Here is a 17,256-nt window from a genome sequence, read left to right on the forward strand (position 1 = left end):
ATTGATTCAGTGATTGGGATAATTGGGATGGGAATGTCAGAGACAGTGCGATTGGCACAGGACAGAGGGGAGTTTAGGGCTGTTGTACATAGGGTCGCTATGAGTCGCAGGCAACTCGACAGCACATAACAACAACAAACAACAACAATTGTTGCACTTTTTACTCTTACAGTCTCACTCCCCGCCCGGCCCCAGTTAGTTTGTCTCTTTGAAATGCAAAAGATAAACTTCATTGGTATTCAATTCCCCTGTCCCCTGCCCCAATGCACTCCACTATGCAACCTTAATTCTGAATTCCTGTGATAATCACAATACCCTACTATATATCACTTTTAAACTGTTCTCTTCCTCATCTGTTTCAATGCAATATACATAATCTATCCAGTTTTTCTCAGTCTTACCCCAACCGTGATGTCAGTCCCATTCTACAACAGTGGCACTATGCAGTATTTGTCTTTTTGTGACTGAGGTAGAAGAGATTTTAAAAGATTATTAAACTCACACAAGTTTACATAATTTTCAATTGACAAGTCTAGAATTTGAAATTCTTGCATAAGTCTATACATTGGGTTCTTAACCAATGTGCTCTAATCATCCCATTTATTTCCAAAGTTAAATAGTGAAAAATAATGTTTGGATTGAGAGGAGAATTCTGATTTGTTGTTGTTGTTGTTGTTACTGATATGTGTTGTCGAGTCACCTGTGACCCAAAGGGACCCTATATCCAGCAGCTCTGAACCCTGCCCTGTCCTGAGCCAGTCTCACTGATTCTGACACCCCTAATTCCATTGCCCCAGTAGCTGTATTAATCCATCTTATCTGGGGGTTCCTTTCCTGCATTGTCTGTCCACCCTTCCAAACATGATGTTCTTCTCCAAGGACTGGTCTCTCCTGGATATGTGCCCAAAATATCTGAGGTGGATCCTAGCCTCCAAGGAGAAACTTGATTTCACCCTCTCCAAGACAGATCTATTTGTTTTCTTGGCAGTCCAGATTATGAGAATTTATGACTGAAAAATCAGATCTAATGCAAGAGCAAGGCAGATTACATTTTCTAATCTAACTGTTGTTGTTGTTATGCACCATTGAACTGACAACTCATAGTGACCCTATAAGCAATAGTACTGAACCCTGCCCTATCCTGAGCCAGTCTCACCATCTCTGGCACACCTTTTCCCAGTATCACAGTCACTATGTCATCCATCTCTTTTAGGGTCTTCCTCTCCTCCACTCTTCCAAGCATGATTTTATTCATTTATTCACTAGGGACTGGTTTCTCTTGGTAACCCGGTTAAAGTAAGTGAGAAAGAACATTACAATCCTTGCCTCCAAGGAACAACTTGGTTTCACTCTCTCCAGGTCTGACTTGTTTGTTCTCTTGGCGGTCCATGGTATTTTCAGTATTTTTCTCCAGCACCACAACTCAAAGATATTATTAATTAACTCCTCTTACTCTTCGTTAGTCATGGGCACAGATGCATGGTAAGTAATTGTGAAGACCAATTAATAGTAATTCAGTTAGGTTACCTTAAGTCCAGAAATAAGCTTTGAATAATTTATAATAATTACATTTTATTAGAAGAGTATTGATGCAAGAAGTGCAGGAGAAGCAAATCCATAAATGAAAGTATTCATCAGGAGAATTTATACTTCTCCACAAAAAAAATATAATTGGACTGTTTTACACATTTTTAAAATACTATGAGAAGGATTCATGAAGAGAGCACACTTCCATATAAAGGGAGTATAAAAGTCCAAGTTCATATAGTGATACTAATTCACATTAAATTCACCTTTACTAAATGTTGAGTCAAACAAAATAAAATTAAATATTTAATTCCCAGTGCAATGAACTTGTGCTATGTCAACTACAATTGTAGCCTTGGTGATTTTGGGACATGAGCTATTGTTATGGTTCTGGCTATGTTCCTGAGTGCTATACTTGTTAGAAATGTAACTGCTTCCATCAATCTGTTTATGAAAGATAGCAATCATCTGAAACTTACTAAATACATTGTCTATTACATAAAAATTCACAGCTTTAGGGGAGCTCTGGTGGCCTAGTGGCAAGGAGCTGCAACTACAATCCCAGAGGCGAACAGTTCAAATCCACCAGATGCTCTGCCGGGGAAGGAGGGACAATCTCCTCCTGTACCAGTCAGATCTGATTTGACGGTGCACGCACACACAAAAAAAATAATAAAATTTAAAAAAAATTTAAAAAATTCACAGCTTTAGTATTTTAACCATCAATTCTTATTTTCCTTGTACTTTACTATAGTTAATGATATGTTTGAAACTCTATCATTTACTACATCATGATACAGACTAACATTTTGGATCTTTCAGACTCAGAGTCTCATCTCCAGCATAATTTCCCTTACTCCTGCTATGATACTGACATGCAGCTTCATTGTTTATATTTTCTGTTATATTTCTATGGTTATTATATAATAGACCTTGTCATGAAAATTGAAAAGCTTCTTCCACTTTCCATGAAAGATAGGGTCCTTCGAGTTCTACTAGAAGTGGGGGGGGGGAATCATCATTTCAGAACTCTTTCTATAAGAGAGTTCTTTTATTTCACCCAATATAATCTAATATATACCTTGACAGGACCAACATGCACAAGGTACATTTTTTCCCTCCAGTGGGAATTTATTTCTATGATCCAAAGTTTTATCAAGGTCTATACATTGTGAGCTTTCTTGCATCATTACTACACCACTTCTTTTCCCTCTGTGACATTTCGAGAGATCCTCTTAGAAAATTTTCTTCATAGACCTACAAAACGGAAAGGTTTTTTCCCGTACATTTCAGTGCATTTGTGTTGATTTTTTTTTAAACAATGTTGTTGTTAGGTGCCATAAGATTGAGTATGCACAAAAGACTATGGGTTGACTATGAACAAAATATCAGAAGCCAGTCCTGTCCTGTGCCATATTCACACTTCCTGACACACAAGAGCCCATTGCAGCCGTCACCTTGTCAGTGCACCTGGTGAGGGTCTTCCTCTCCTTCGCCAACCCTCCACCCTTCCCAAAATCATGTTCTTCTCCAAGGAATAGCCCCTCCTGGCAGTATGTGAGGTGAAGTCTCATCAGTTTTGCCTCGAAAGAGCACTCTGGCTGCACCCTCTCCAAGACATATCTATTCATTTCAATGGGATCTTCAGTGCTCTTCTCAAACACTAAAGCTCAAGGGCATCAATTCATTTCTGTCCTCCTTATTCATTGTGCAGGTCTTGAGTGCATAACTAGTAATTGGAATTAGACGCACTTTAGTTCTCAAACTAACATCACTACTCCTCAATAATTTGGAATTGTCCCATACTACAGATTTTTCCATTGCAATGCATCTCCTTATTTCTTGTCTGCTCATACCAAGAATGTTAATTGTGGATATAAGATGAAGCTATTGACATTTTCAATCTCCTCTCCATCCATTACAGCATGGCCTATTGGTCCATTGACAAGACTCTTTCTTTTCTTGATATTGAAATGAAATCCATATTGAAGGTTGAATTCCTTGATCTTCTGCAACAAGTGTTTCAAATCCTCCTCAGAAGGACAAAGCAAAGTATTATAATGGAATGTACAGCAAGCTGGAATTAGAGAATAAAAAGGGAAGAACTCGTTCTGCATTTCTCAAGCTGAAAGAAACGAAAAACAAATTTAGGCCTCATATTGCAATGTTGAAAGACGATATGGGCAATGTATTGAATGACCCAGAAAACATCAAAAGAAGATGGAGGGAATACACAAGTCACTGTACTAGAAATAATTAATTGATACTGAAAAATTTCAAGAAGTACTATATGAACAAGAATCAATGGTAATGAAAAAGGAAGTGGAAGCTGTGTTGAAGGCATTGGCAAAAAAATAAGGCCCAAGGAATTGATGTGATACCAATTGACTTGTTTCAATTAACATACTCAGTTTTGGATATGCTCACCAGTCTATGCCAGGAAATTTGGAGGATAGCTATCTGTCAATGGATTGGAAGAGGTGTATATTTGTTTATATTCCCAAGAAAGATGATCCAACTGGATGTGAACTTATTGAACAGTATTGTTGATATCACATGTTAGCAAAACACTGCTGAAAATCATTCAAAAATGGTTGGAAGAGTACATAGATAGGGAATTGCTAGTTCAAAAGGGATTTAGAAGAGGCCATGGCAACAGGGATATCATTGTTGATGTCAGATGTATCCTGGCTGAAAGTAAGGGATACCAGAAGAATGTCTATTTGTGCTTTATTGACTATGCAAAGGTGTTTGGCTGTGTGGATCACAAATTGTGGCTGACACAGAGAAGAATGGAAATCCCAAAGGACTTGATTGTGCTCATGAGGAACTTATACCTGGACCAAGAGGCTGTGGGGAGCACTGCATTGTTTGAAATTGGAAAGGGAGTGCATCACAGATGTATTTTGTTTCCATACCTGTTCAATCTATATGCTAAGCAAATTATCCAAGAAGCTGGACTATATGAAGAGGAGTGTAGCATCAGGATTGGAGAGAGACTCAATAACCTGTGTTATGCAGATGACACAAACTTGCTTGCTGAAAGTGAGGAGGATTTGAAGCACTTTAAAAAATGCATTTGCATTTGAAATTGTTTTCCTCATGGAAATATTTTCTTCAATTCAATGTTTCCTTAGAAATAAATATAAAAAAGTTCAAGATAATACATTATTTATTTGCTGGGGCTTTCCTTGAAGGAGCTCTGGTAATATGATAGTAAGTAACTACCATATTAGGTTAGATGATTGGAAGATAAGTAGTTATAATTCACCAATTCTCAAAGGGGAAAAGATGGGCTGTAAAAGATTATATACTCTCAGGAACCAATGGAGGGTCACTATGAGTAGTAGAAATGGAAATGGCCCACCAGAGTACATTTTTATTTTGGTTTTCATTCAAATAGGTTGCCTTTATTTGACCTGGAGTAGAACTAAGTAGGATAAACTCTTTGGTGCAGTGGTTAAACACTCTACTGCTAACTGAAAGGTTCTCAATTTAAAGCCATTTTATTCATTGTAGAGAGTTGTGGCAGTCTCTTTATGTAAAGATTGCAGCCCTAGAAACTTCATGTTCTATCTTGTTCTCTAAGGTCACTTTGAATTGGTGTCAATATTTGTACTAAAATAATTTTGTTGTTATGTGCTGTCTACTCATAGTGACCCTATGTACAACAGCCCTAATCTCTGTGCCAATCTCACCATCTCCGACACACCTATCCTCATTACACCAGTCACTGAATCAATCCATCTCATCGAGGGTCTGCTTCTCCTACGATGTCCCTCCACCCTCGCAAGCATGACTTACCTCTCCAGGGACTGGTCCCTCCTTGTAACATGCCCAAAATATGTCTGAAGAAGCTTCAGAATCTTTGCCTCCAAGGAGGAGCCTGGTTTCACCCTCTCCAGAACAAACCTGTTTGTTTTCCTGGCAGTCCATGGTATATTCAATACTCTTCTCCAATACCACAGTTCAAAGGCATCAATTCTTCTAACATCTGTAGTCATTGTCCAGCTCTCTGATGCATAGCAAGTGATTGCAAAGACCATGGCATGTATCAGGTGCACCTTAATGGCCATACTGACATCTTTGCATTTCTTTGCACTTTAGAGAGGTCTCTAACCACAGACTTTCCCATCACAATATGTCTTTAATTTCCTGGCTGCTGTTGCTAAGAGTGTTGACTATGGAGCCAATTAAACCAAATCTGTGAACAATTTCAATCTCTTCACTATCCATTATGATGCTGCCAATAGGCCCAGTGGTGAGAATCTTTGTTTTTTTGATATTGAGTCTCAATCCATACTGAAGAGTACAGTCCCTGACCTTCCACAGCAAGTGCTTCCAGCCTCAGTTTCAGCAAGCAGGATTGTGTCATTTACATAACTCAGATTGTTGATGATTCTTCCTCCAATCCTGATGCCACATTTCTCCTCATAGAGCCTAGCCTCCTGGATAACCTGTTCTGCAAAAATATTGAAAAGGTCAGGAGAAAGGATGCAGCCCTGGAGTACAACCTCACCAATTTTGAACCTGGCAGTGTTTCCTTTCTCTGTTCTGATGACTGGCTCCTGGTCCAAGTATAGGTTTCACATTAGCACAATCAAGTGTTCTGGGATTCCCATTCTTCTCAAAGTTAGCCACAGTTTGTTAGGATCCACTAGTCAAATGCCTTTGCATAATCAATGAAACAAAGATAAGCATTCTTCTGGTACTCCTTGCTTTCAGCCAAGATCCATCTAACATTAGCTACAATATACCTAATACTATGGCCCTGTCTAAACCCAGCCTGCACTTCTGGAAGTTCTCTGTTGATGTGGTGATGTGCTGTTCCAGTAATTTTGGATAATCTTCTGCAGAATCCTGCTTGCATATATACACAAGCGTATTATATACAAACACTGCCTCTGTGTGTATATTAATTTGTGTGTATGTGTATGTGTGTGTGTGTGTGTGTTGTTGTTGTTGTTTTCAGTCAAGTTAGAACTGACCCATAGCTGACCCTCTGGTAGGTTTTCAGAAGCAATTAATCACTCAGGAGGAGATTGCCCATCATTCCTTGGGGAGAGCCTGTGATCACTGTGTGCCTTCATAATGCAGTGCAAGTTCTTGCTAGTAAGGCCACCAAAGCTTCCTGAATGTGTGTGTGTATGTGTATTATTTGTGTCATGGAAAAGCGTATGCAGTCTCATCCTGTATAATTAACAGTCTCGAAAAACCTACTATAGTTGTTATTATAAACTGCCTCCAAAAACTTTCTGGAGGGTCAGCTATGGGTCTGTTCCAACTGGATGGTAACACACCACTACCATTACCACCACACACATGGGTGTGTTTTACATAAATGTGTTATATATGCAATATTTGGGGAAAATGCAATAAATTGTCATGAAAATCTAAACTCATATTCCTCTCTCCACAGATAATTCTTCTCTTCTAGGTTCTACCATGTTGTTATTGTTGTTGTTAAGTGCCTTTGAGTAGTAGGCAAATTGTAGCGACCCTCTGAACAAAAGACCCAAACACTTGTATAACTTTCATCGTTTCTCCGGGTTCATAGAGTTTCCAGAGGCAAGCTATTTACAGAAGTGGATGCCACTCCTGCTTAAAAAAAAAAAAGTCATCATTTCAAAACTCAAAATTTTGAAATCTTTTTCATGGAATAGTTATTTTATAACTTCAAGCAGTGTTTAACAATTATCTTAAGGCTTATATCCTGAATTACCAAGCAAAAGAGTGGATATTTTTTCAGGAAGAAATACTCCTTACTTCAAAGTTGCTCATTCTAGCTGTATCTGCTACAATACTGCAATAGCATTGCATTCTCTGATGTTATCCTTTCTAATAAATTCTGTGCACGGGCCTACCAAAGACAAGTTTAATTTAATCCATCTCAATGCCCTTGAGTTGGATGTCTTTTGTAAAAAACTTCGGATTTTCTAAATGTTTTCCTCAGGGATATATTTACATTATACCAAAACTTTCCTTTAACACATAGTTCCTAGAAGTGTTCAATATATGTGGTTTGCTTGTCTTGAGTACACTCAGATCAGGTCTTCATTATTAAACACTCAGCCACCAAACTGAAAAAAGTCAGATATTATTAATTTCAAATACATTTCCTTTCATGTCCAGAGTGTTTTGCACAATGTGATATGAATTGTTCTCAGGATCCACCCCCTAATGACGCAGAAGAGTCAATTTTGAACATCTCTTTTCAGTTCCGTGCTGGTATCACTATGGTTGGCTAAAAGAGTTCATGGTGAGAATATTTACATAAATAGAAATCAGTAAGTGGCATGAAGAAGATTATTTTTGTATGTATGAAAAAGATCAGTAGTCAGAAAACATGGACTTGGTGACAGAAATGAGGCTAGAAATAGATAGCATTTTATACAATGATTTACTCATTGCAAATACTTTTTATGAGAAACATAAACACAGACTATACACATGAGTTTCACCTGAAGGGATGCACAGGAATCACACTGATTACATATGTGGAAAGAACTGCTGGAGAAGCTTAATATCAATCTTGAAAACTAGACCAGGTGCTGATTGTGGAACAGACCATCAACTACTTATATGTAAGTTCTAACTGAAACTAAAGAAGATTAAATCAAATGTACAGGAAAGAAAATTTTAAATTTATTCTATCCCACCTGAATTTAAAAACCATCTCAGGAACAGGTTTTGAGAGCTTGAACTCTAATGAGCACAGACCAGATAGACTGTGGAAGGATATCAAGAATATAATCCAGGAAGACTGCAAAAGGTCATTGAAAAGTCAGAGGAGGAAGACAAGACCAAGAGATATATCAGAAAAGACTTGGAGTATTGCACTGGAATGCTGAAAAGTCAAAGCAAAGGGAAGAAATCAAGAAGTTAAGGAGCTGAACAGAAGATTTCAAAAGGGTGGGAAGATAAAGCAAACTATTTTAATGAAATGTGTAAAGAGATGGAGTCAGAAAATCAAAAGGGTTTAAACTTGCTCATTGTTACAAATTCAAGCTTCAAGTTGCTATACTAAAGGATACTTTGGGCATAATATTACATTATCCAAGAAGCCTTTAAAGAATATGGAAGGAATATATAGAGTCATTGTACCAAAAGAATTGGCTGACACCGAGAGTTTAATGAAATAATGCATGATCAAGAGCCTGTGGTGATGAAGAGGGACGTTCAAGCTGCTCTGAAAAAAATTGGCAAAAACTAAGGCCTCAGGAATTGGTCAGCATATCATTGACATATTTCAACAAACAGACAGTGCCCTGGACATGCTCACCAAGTTGTACCAAGAAATCTGGAAGACAACCACCTGGTCAACTGACTGAAAGAGATCCATATTATTTTTCCCATTAAAAAAAAAAAAAGATTAATTGAGAGAGTGCAGAAATTATTGGGTATATAATTAACATTACATACAAGCAAGATCCTGCTGAAAATTATCCAAAATGACTGGAAAAGCACATCAACAGAAATGTGCAGGCTGGGTGTAGAAGAGGACATGGCCCTGGGGTATTATAGTCAAGGTGAGGTGGATCTTGACTGAAAGCAGAGAGTTGTTATTGTTGTTGTTATGTGCTGTTGAGTCACCTGTGACTCATAGTGACCCTATGTACAAAAGCCCTAAACCCTGCTCTATCTGTGCCAATATTATTGTCTCTGAAACACCTATCCCCATTACCCTAGTCACTGAGTCAATCCATCTCATCGAGGGTCTTTCTCTCCTGCACTGTCCCTCCAGCCTCCCAACCATGACATCCCTATCCAAGGATTGGTCCAAGTATGTCAGATGAAGCTTCAGAATCCTTAACTCCAAAGGAGCAACCTGGTTTAATCCTCTCCATAATGAACTCTCTTCTGTGTTCATCAATTCCTTTTGGTACAATGATTATGTATACTCTTTCCATCTTCTTTTAATACTTCTGAATTGTTTAATACTCTGCCCAAAGCATTCTTAAGTATTGCAACTCGAGGGTTGATTTTTTTCTTCTGTTCCTTCAGCTTAAGAAATGCTGAGCGAGTTCAGAATCTTTGGTTTTCTAACTCCATCTCTGCACATCTCATTATAATACTTTGTCTTCCCACACTATCCTTTGGAATCTTCTGTTCAGCTACTTAATATCTTGATTTCTTCCCTTTGCTTTGGCTTTTCAGCACTCTAGTGCAATATGCAGAGTCTCTTCTGATATCCAGTTTTGTATTTTTCTTCCACCTCTGTTTTTTTTAAATTAAGTTTAATCAAAGTTGTTTACAGAGACTTTGGATTTCAATTCATTCATTTTTGCACATCCTGTCTTCATAAAATGACCCTTTGATTCTTCCTGGAAGATATTTTTTTATATCCTCCAACAACTCATCTTGTTCAAGGCCTCAAACCTGTTTCTGAGATATTTTTTAAATTCAGGTGGGATAGACTCAAGGTCATAGTTCAGTTCCATGGATTTGATTTCCTCTTCCTTAGCTTCAGCTTGAACTTGTATAGGAGTAGTTGGTGGTCTGTTCCACAATCAGCACCTGGCCTACTTTTCACAGCTAATATTGATCTCCTCCAGTAGTTCTTTCAACAGATGTAATCAATCTGATTCCTATGCATGCCATCAGGTGAAATGCAAATCATTGACTATGCAAAAGCATTTAACTGTATGAATTATAACAGCTATATGACTAACTCTGAGAAGAATGGGAATCCCTGAATACTTGATTGGTGCTTATTAGTTGAATTGATAGAGAATCAAACTCTGCCCTTTCTCAATAAAGATGAAAATTCTTCACTAATGTAGAACTTAACTTGCAATCATTGTTACTACTACTTTTAAAGAATGTGTAAAACAAGGAAACTACCATATTTTTCTATATTTAGAATGCCTGGGTGCCAAAAATATCTTGAAACATCAAGGCTGCATAACTTGTGCAGTGTTGTTTCTTAAGAAAGTGAAAGGTGGAAAATGTTCTATCTTTATTTTTGCGTCTCATCTCTGAACAGTGTTCCATGGTGGAGATCCTTGCTCTCCTTATGTTAAATATCTCCTCTACATCCAACTTAAATACTATTTTTGGAAATTACCAGATCCATATCATTTGTTTCAATCTTGTTATTACTTATTAACTAGCATTCATCAATAACCTTTATTATACAGATAACACAACCATCCTTGTTGAAAGTGAGAATGATTTAACGTGCTTGCTGCAGATGATCCAAGACTGTAGCCTTAAATATGGATTGTATCTCAATGTCAAGAAAACAGAAATCCTCACCACTGAACTGACAGGCAACATCTTGATAGATGGACAAAAGTTTGAAACTGTCAGTGACTTCATCTAACTTGTATCCACAGTATCAATACACTTGTTTTCAGCAATCAAGAGACGAGGAGACATATTGCAGAGGGAAAGTCTGTAGTTCGAGACCTCTCAAAATTAATGATAGCAGTTTGAGGACTAAAGTACACCTGATTCAGTCCATGGTCTTTCAGTGACTTTCTATGTATCTGAGAGCTGGACAATGAATAAGGATAACAGAAGAAGAAGAAGAATTGATGCCTTTGAGTTGTTGTAATGATGGAGAAAAGCATTGATTATCTCATGTACTGCCAAAAGAACAAACAGCTATGTTTTGGAGAAGGTATAGCCAGAGTGCTCCTTGGAGTCAAAGATGATAAAACTACATCTTAGACACTTTGAGCATGTTGCTGGAAGAGTCTATTCATTGAACAATGACATCATGTATACATAACTGTACCATGGGAGAAATATAGACAATCCCCTCATGTGTCATTTTCAACCTTTTAAAACCTGGGTCCGCTGCTCCGGCTCCCCGACATTTAAAGAGGACGCTGCGGCTGTCCGGAGGAGATGGGGGAGCAGGTGGAGGGGACAGTCCAGGCGCAAATCGTCCACAACCCCTCCGGATTGGAGGGATTTGTGAGCTGGAACCGCAAAACCCAGGGGTGGGTAAGACACTGCATCTTTTCCAATTCCTGTAAGCACCCCTTGTTCCATCCTGCGCCCAAATACCTCAGCTAGTATTCCTCACCCCTTACGCTCTAAACTCAGCTGGGACAAACCACTGCCTTCACCGCTCCCCATATGACGAGTCCCGGTCTCCGGGAGGAACATGGTGCCCGAGTAGTTCTCTCAGCCATCCAACCAAAATCTTGTTCCTGACTAAAGCATTCAGAGGACTCTCAGATCCGATTCTCAGATCCAGCTGGCACTGCCTCTTCTCTAGGCGGACTCCTGGTGACTACAAGATTTGATCACCAGGGACAGAACTGGCAGAGCTCTGGACGACTGGAAGCCAACAGCATCCATACAGGTGGTGCCCAGAGTGATGTACTGACAAAGAGCGGGTGTTTTCCACTTGTTGGCCTTCGATGCCTGTCTAGGGACGTTATGGCCGCGCAGGGTGCGCTGTGCTTCCTCCTGACTTTCGACTTCGATGAGACCATTGTGGATGAAAACAGCGATGACTCTATCGTGCACGCCGCGCCAGGCCAACTGCTGCCAGAGAGCCTGCGCGCCACCTACTGCGAGGGCTTCTACAACGAGTACATGCAGCGTGCCTTCAAGTACCTGGGGGAGCAGGGCGTGAGGCCTCGGAACCTGCGTGGCCATCCCCCTGTCTCCCGGCATGGGCGACCTGCTCCAGTTTGTAGCCAAGGTTATTCTCATCTCTGATGCCACAGGCATGGAAAGCGCGCTGCCCGCTGCCAGCCACCATGGCCTGTTCCGTCGCATCATCAGCAACCCATCGGGCCCCAATGCGCGGGTCCTGTTGACCCTGTGGCCGTTCCACACGCACAGCTGCGCGCGCTGCCCCGCCAACATGTGCAAACACAAGGTGCTCAGCGACTACTTGCGCAAGAGGGCTCAAGATAGTGTGCACTTCGAGCGCCTCTTCTACGTGGGCGACGGCGCCAACGACTTCTGCCCCATGGGACTGCTGGCAGGCGGCGACGTGGCTTTCCCGCGCCTTGGCTACCCCATGCACCGCCTCATTCAAGAGGCGCAGAAGACCGAGCCCAGCTCCTTCCTCGCCACCGTGGTGCCCTAGGAGATGGCAGCCAACGTGCGTCAACATTTGCAGCAGGTGCTGAAGAGGTGCCGAGGGTGGCAGCCCACAAGGGGGCGTCCCTGGTGCAGGAGAGGCGGGGATCTGGAAAGCCAAACCCAATGTTGTTCCCTTCCCCCCTTGCTTTGGTATGTATGCCCCTCCTTTTCCATTTAGGAGGTAGAGAAGGGGTTCAGAGCGGTCACTATCTATGCAGTTAAGCCATCTCGGCCGCCTTCCCCAGTTCCTCTGCACGCAATCACATTCCCGGAACCTGTTCCGCCGAGATGATGCACATAACCTTGTAAAGCAACAGCGTTTCCAAAAACCTTGTCCTCTGAGTTGGGAGGAAGGTGTTCTCCGACCGCAGAGAGAAGGAACATCACCCACTGCTTTAATTCGCTGCTGCCTACACCCCCTAATCTCTCCTTCCCAAGTCGTCTGTCAAGGAGACTCAGGGTCCCGAAATCCTCAAGTTACCCAATCACCAAAGCCCCAACAAACTCCCCTAAGAGAAACAATAATTTCTGTGCCAAAGGCCTTAGGCCTATTTCATCTTGCTTCATCCACCTTGATTGCACACTATTTCTGTACGAGCTGCAGCCTTCTTGCCTCAGTTTCTCTGCCACCCTCCAGCATCCCTAAGGGGGGGAAGCCAGATGAAACAATCGCCTCCTGGTGGTGGGACGAGGTAGCGCATCTCCCAACTCCAGTCTGATCAACCAAGGAACCTTATCTCCTCGCACCCCAGGCTCCTCTATGCAGCAAGATACCAGGGACTTTACCAAAGTGGTCCCCATGGGCTCGGCCCTCAGCACCCCTCCTCCCGTATGGAAAAGAAAGCCATGATGTTTTTAAGCAGAACCAAGAGAACCCAAGCTTCCCTTTGGTGTTCAGAGCTATAAAGGAGGTGCCGCGGTGGGGGGGGGGGGGGGAACAAAAAAAAACCTGCTAGAGGGTCAAATCTAATTCTGACTTGATGGCACACAATAACAACATGAGCTTTTAAGATATTTATTATAATATTTCTAGAATAAATGCATACAAATAATGCATGCATGTTATATTTTTCAAGGCCTTTGTTAAATCAAGACAAGGTCCAAATGTTACAGCTGTTAATCAAATAGAGGATGTGCAGCATGGGGATCCACCTCTCAGATGCTGCTAGAAAGAACTCCCTGAACAAGAGTATCTTGAGATACTAAGTTTCCTGGTTTTCTTCAGCACTGAAGCCACAAGTTTCACTGTTAATAGGATGACTGTGCATCATTGGTGTTAAGCACATAATTTATACTTAGCAAATATTGCATAAGGACTATCTTTGCTTCAGAAATCTTTATAGATTGACAGATTTTTTTAATATAATTCACCATTGCCATATAATTGTCCTCCTTCCCAATTCTTTTGATTTCATTTTCTTTATAGAGGTGTTACTCCACAGCATTACTTCACAATTTTGATGAGACATAAGTAATTGTAGAGAGATTGGCCAGCAGGGAGCAGTGTGGAATATACTACAGTAGTGGGTAAGAAAGAGATTGTGAATGAAATTGGATACAGAAAAGTATAAGAGAACTTACTTAGGAATAGAGAATGTTCTTTATAATGACGTAGCATGATATTCATTAGAACTAACAAGATGGAAGTTGAGTTGAGTTTTGAGTAACAAAAACACTGTACTATATTTTGATTGGACAAGAATTGAAATATACAAGGATACAGGTGGTGAAATGTTTACAATGTAAAATATCCAGAAAGAATGATCAAATGGCATTTAAATATTTATAAAAACAGAGTCTTAGTCACCTATCCAATTATAGTTACTTTTTATATTTTCAATGATTTGACACTCTGGTGGCCTGGTGTTAAGAAGTTTCACTGCAATCCTAAAGGAACATGGTTCAAATCCACCAGGAGATGCTCCAGAGAAGGATGTACAATCTCCTCTCATGAGATTTACTGGCTCTGAAATCCCTGTGGAGGGTCAACTATGAGGCAGTTCTCACTCAGAGGCATATAATAACACTAGTTTATTGGATAATAAAAGAAGAAATGTGATATTTGTAAAAGATGAAAACTACAGTCTTAGGAAATGGTAAGAATTATCTATATGGTATGGATGCTTAGAAATTTTCTATCTGTAAATATGTTAAAACATATTTTTAATACTTGAAAGTAATTCCTAAAAGCAAATATGGAGTCTGATTTATAAAGACAAAATTAATTTCTCAATACATCTTTTCAATTACACTATCTAATAAATGTATTTCATAATTAGTGCTATTCTTCAAATAAAAATATATTTTCAAAGAGAATGGCAATTGTGTGTTGTGGTTAATGACACTCTTACAGAGATAATAGAAAAGCTATTTTTCAGACAGCGATAGTCATTCTTAGGAAATCATTTCAACATCAACCAAATCTTTAATCTCTGAGAAAATTAGTTATGACTATGACTACTTTGGTGGCCTAGGCAATAGTCTTAGAGGGATTGGTGACCTGACTATAGTCATGACTATGAATATAGTTCTGACTATGACTTTGATGGCTATGGGGACTCCTGTCTCTCTCTCTCTGGAAGATAATTGTCTTATAGATTTTAATGGAAAAGCAAGCACGCCAAAGGATTGACAGCTTTTGTATTCTTCTCATAAAATAATCCTTTTAGCACTTCAGTATCTTCAATGAGCTATTTGGAAATCTGCCATTAACATTGAAGAAGATCTCACAATATAAAGTTTCCAAAAAAAGAAAATAAAGCTTCCAAAATCTAGAGATTCAGAATTTCATCACTCAAGTTGGCTGCCCTCAGTATTGTGTATTTCTTTATCTCTTCTGTAATATCTCCAGGTGAAATTTCTAATGAATCTTCTTTATACAAATTTAAAATCTTCTTTTATTTGTTTTAATTTATGTAAATATATTTTGCTATGACATTGACATCTATTTATCATATATCATTGAAATAATTCCTCCATAGTGTAACTTGTTAAAAACAAAACCCCAAACCCTCAAGCTTAGCAATTTTTATGGCAACAAAGCCTATTACATTGACTATTTTGCTGTTGTTATGTGCTGTTGAGTCACCTACAACTGACAGCCACCCTGTGCACAACAGCTCTGAAGCCTACCCTGTTCTGAGTCAGACTCACTCACCCTTACACACCTACCCTTATAACCCCAGTTACTATATCAATCAATCTCATGCAGAATCTTCCTTTCCTATACTGTGCCTCCACCATTCTGAGCATAATGTCCTTCTCCAAGGATTGGTCTTCTGGCCACATCCCCAAAGTTTATAGGATAGAGTTTCAAAATCCTAGTCTCCAAGGAGAAACTTGGTTTCATTCTATTTGTTTTCTTGGCAGTCCATGGTATGTTCAAGACTCGTCTCCAGCACCACAACTCAAAGGCATCAGTTCTCTTTCTGTTATCCTTAGTCATTACCCAGCTATCTGATGTATAACAAGTAATTTGAAGACCATGGCCTGGATCAGGAGCATCTTAGTCTCTAGACTGACATTGTTGTTTCTCAGTACTCTAGAAAGGTTTCTGAAAGGAGATTTATCTAATGCAATTCGTGTTTTGATTTCCTTACTGTTGGTGCCAAGACTCTCAGTCTTCCTAATTTTGTGGCCTAGGAAGAAGTCTGCTTTGGAAGAAGTACAACCGGGGTGCTACTTAGAGGCAATTATGAAATATCATTTCACATAATTTGGACGTGTTGTCAGGAGGGGCCATGCCTTATGAAAAAAATCCATTATGCTAGAAAGGTAGAAAGTCAGACATAGAAAGGAAGACTTTTAAGACAAACTGACCCAGGGACTGTAACAGTGAACTTGAGTATATAGATCATGATAATGGCACAGGATAGTTCAAGGTTCAAATTTATCATTTATAGAGTCCTTGTAAATTATAGTGATTCAGTGGCAAAGAAAAACACCGTTAATAAACTGTGCTATGGGCTGACTATAGCTTTTATGATTCTGGAGATTAGTACTGTGATTTCTTCTATCCATTTATCTGTAGGATAAACAAGTTTTCTTAATTCCCCTGAGAGGAATAGTAACTAATAATTAAAAATATTTTATTTTTATTATATTTTATTCTTTAAAAAATCAAGCATTCAATATCTTTTAATTCAATGAGAATTTATTATTTTGGCCAACTGGATTGTTAGCTCTTTTTGATTTTGACATACTTTTCCTTTTGTGGCATCCCTGAGTATATATTCTAATAAGATTTCTTGGAGTGCATACAATAGCTTGTTTCATTCATTCCTTTTCTCCATTTATGCACACTAATTTCTTAAGATTTGGTAAATTATGGTAATTTTGTCAGTACTATTTTTTCCTCAGAAAATTACTTAATTTATACACAAATTGCCTTAAAAATGACTATCAATGATAATATAAGAATGCTATTGTTGTTGTTATATGCCTTCTAGTTGCCTGTAACTCATAGCTACCCAATGTACAGCAGCTCTGAAGCCTGCCCTGTCCTAAGCCAGTCTCATTGATTTCAATACAGCATAAGTTTATGTTCCTTCTTTGATATAAAATTTCATAGAACTAAACAAATTCATATATACTTAATTTTTAGGAAAGCAATGACTTTTATTCCCAGTATTTTATGGTTAATGTTCATGGTAATTTAATGTAGCATGTCTTTTTAAG

The 17,256-nt window shown here is 39.3% G+C and overlaps 1 pseudogene; it reads left to right on the forward strand.

Moving 5' to 3' along the window:
- Positions 1-11,616: 11,616 nt before the first annotated feature.
- Positions 11,617-17,256, forward strand: part of LOC102864446 — a 7,387-nt pseudogene continuing 1,747 nt past the window's right edge.

The sequence above is a fragment of the Elephantulus edwardii genome, unplaced genomic scaffold, assembly GCF_000299155.1.
Source record: "Elephantulus edwardii isolate Elephantulus edwardi_28Jun2011 unplaced genomic scaffold, EleEdw1.0 scaffold00051, whole genome shotgun sequence".
NCBI classification, from domain to species: domain Eukaryota; kingdom Metazoa; phylum Chordata; class Mammalia; order Macroscelidea; family Macroscelididae; genus Elephantulus; species Elephantulus edwardii.